Source organism: Carlito syrichta, unplaced genomic scaffold, assembly GCF_000164805.1.
Source record: "Carlito syrichta isolate Samal-C Ts95f unplaced genomic scaffold, Tarsius_syrichta-2.0.1 Scaffold287135, whole genome shotgun sequence".
NCBI lineage: Eukaryota > Metazoa > Chordata > Mammalia > Primates > Tarsiidae > Carlito > Carlito syrichta.
In genome coordinates, this window is record NW_007231231.1 from 16,514 (window position 1) to 19,691 (window position 3,178).

The following is a 3,178-nucleotide window of genomic DNA, read 5'->3' on the forward strand; positions in this document are numbered from 1 at the left end:
TTTCTCTTCACTGTGACCATCTCTATACCCAAATCTTCCTGTTTTTTAAAGGACACCAGTCATTGGTTAGGTTCTATTGTAGTAACCCAGTATGACTCATCTTATTTTCATTACATTTGACATGACCAGATTTCAAAGAAAAAAAAATTTACATTTACAGGGTCTGAGGCTTAGGATTTGAACATTTCTTTTGTGATGAGACAGTTCTGCTTATCATAGAGAGAAACTGAATGGAGCAAAAATAATGTTCACTGTAGTCTAGGAAACAATACACCCAACTTTTGTTTTCAAATTTTCTACTAATTCTTTGTAACCAACAGGATTTCTTTACACTTTTTCAGGCTTCAGTGCCATTGTCTGTAAAAAGTAAGAATATGGACCACATAATTTCAAGGTTTATTTTAATAAACTTCTGAGATTTTTAAAAGAATGTTATTGTCAATTCTCCATCAGACTGTTAGAAATTTTAAAATATAAATACATTTAAATAATGTTTCAACTTTAGTTATACTAACAAATTTTAGAGGAATTTTCAAGCTAATTATGTTTGAATAGAGTTTCAAAACCACTAGCCATTATAGAGTTTCATCACATTGTAGTCATCTATTCAATTATACCAGTTACTCAGGCAAATATATAGCTATCATATAATACCAGGACAAGTTATTTTTTCTTTAAATATTTCACATGAAATAGTCACAGATACATTAATTCTTTAGAGTTGCTTTCAACCAAATTCTTATTTTAATCACCTATCTCTGATGATCTTGTAAAGGACAAAAATGTTTGTCTATTTGACAAGAACCTAAATCCCCTGATATATAATTGCTGTCTGTAGCATACAGTCAACATTTTTAATTGTTGTTGATCCTATTCCCTTTTTGTTGTCAGAGAATTCATATAAGGCCTTCAAGAATTTTGTGTTAAATTTCCCCCAAGTTCTTTATACATCCTTTGGCTCTACTGTCTCACTCATGTAATTTTTGAAAACCAATTGAATTGCTTTTATAATTTGTATAATTTTGACAGTGCCTCAGTTATAATACTTTTTAAGCACTATTGTTAGTTTTTATGTAAAATAAAAAATAGACAAGTATTATTATAGGCTGTAAATTCTGTCCATATGCTGTCTTAAATTTGTAAGAATATTTATTCCTTTTTTGTGGGGAGAAGTATTACTTTGACTAAGGATCAATCATTTTGGTAAGGTGGGTTATGCTGTTTTGCATGTGAGAGAAAATGGACTTTGTTTATATATAAAATAGTATCTTAGCCTTTATAGTATCTGCATAATTCCTTTATGTGTTTTGGAAGATATTTAAATCTGAACATGAAAACAGCTTATTAAATGACAAAATACAGAAAAATTTTTAAAAAGACTAAATATAATGAATGGTAGTTGCCAACAGCACTTTTTAATGCATAATAATTACATTAAACTCACAAAAACATGCAGAGTTAGGTTTTATTTGTCATGTCTTTCTGTGTTGCAAGTGACAAACACCCGTTTCAAACAGTCTAAGGCAGGCAAAACAAAACCTATCACTGATTATGAGACTTTACTACAATAGGTTCCATGCAAAGTTAGATCGAGGACCCCAGATGAGAGTTTCTCCTTTCTCCCTCTCTCTCTCTCTCTCTCTCTCTCTCTCTCTCTCTCTCCCCCACCCTCCCCCTTTCTTTCTCTTCTCTCTGCATTCCCTTTCCCACCAGCTTTCTTCTCAATACTTTAGAAAATTTTATTCACTAACCAACAGTGTTGCAATTCAGGAGGAAGATGGCGGTGGAGTAACGTGTGGTCACCCAGGAGGAGATCAAGAAGGAGCCAGAGAAGCCGATCACCTGAGAAGACATGCCAGCTGCTGCTGCGCATCCTTACCACCAACAACCGTCACCACATACACAAGTTCTCCCGCAGGAAGATGCCGTTCAATGAGCTGCAGATCTGCACCCGGATGGATGCAACCTTGAAAGAACTGACTAGTTTACTGAAAGAAATCTACCCAGAAGCTAGAAAGAAGGGCACACACTTCAATTTTGCCATTGTTTTCACCGATGTTAAAAGACCTGGCTACTGAGTTAAGGAGATCCTCAGCACCATATCTGGCAGAAAGGGGACTGATGGCTCCATGACCCTGCAGTCACAGAATTTTCAGATAGGAGATTGGACATAGTGATCACTCCCCCAAACCAGGCACCGTCCCCCTCGGGGCACATGAGACCATATTAGATTTGGTTTACTAGTCCTTGAAATTTTTTTTCGATCAGTTATGTAAAATAAACATATGTACCCTCCTCCCCCCGTTATTGCCATTAAGCCTTTAAATTCTGAGCAAATTATAATGCATCTAACTTAGGTGGTGGCTTTGGATGTGTCATGCTGTGATCACTAGTAGAAAGTCTGTACATTCAAGCCCTTCTGTAAAATATGAAGAAAAATGCTCTTAGTATTTTTTGTGCAACCACATTGTTAAATATACGTGTCATCAAAAATGAAGAAGGAGGAGGAGGAGGAGGAGGAGAAGAGAAGAGAAGGGAAGGGGAAGGGGAACGGGAAGGGGAAGGGGAAGGGGAAGGGAAATAAATTGATGCAGAGAGGCTGAAATGCAAAACAGCAGTCACTAGACCAGGAGGACTGTCAACAGAACCACTGCAACAGTGAGTGCAGCACTGAACACTAGCCTCCTCCTGAGTTTAACTGCGTTTCTTTTTTCTTATTCTGACATACATTGGTAAATAGTTATTGTGCTTCACACCCTCTAATCATTAGCCAAGGACAAACCTAGTTTACTGGAGATAGGTTTTGATAATTTTTTGAAACCTCTAAATGTATTTTGTTCTATCTACTCTTTTATTCTAAGTATTTGTTTTCCAGAAATGCTAGACGAAGCTAACTTCACCAATTGTAATCAGCCTCCTGTGACTTCCCACCAGCCCCCTAGTGGAATCACAAGACTAATTGCCTTGACAAAGGCCAAGAAAGCAAGACCGGCATTATCAACAACCAAGAATGCAGTTGTTGGAGATTTTTACTATGTTCTGCTTCCTTATAAAAACTTTAAAAGCCCTCTCCCCTTAAAGCATACGCTGTGCTTGCCTGTAAACTTTGGCCCTAGCTGCCTGTGGAAAGTGGATAATAAACTTTTTTTCTTTCTTTTTGAACATATTTGCTTTAATC

At 36.5% G+C, this 3,178-nt stretch overlaps 1 pseudogene; it reads left to right on the plus strand.

Moving 5' to 3' along the window:
- The first annotated feature begins 1,774 nt into the window (after positions 1-1,774).
- LOC103254623 lies at positions 1,775-2,230 on the plus strand (annotated as a pseudogene).
- Positions 2,231-3,178: the final 948 nt, after the last annotated feature.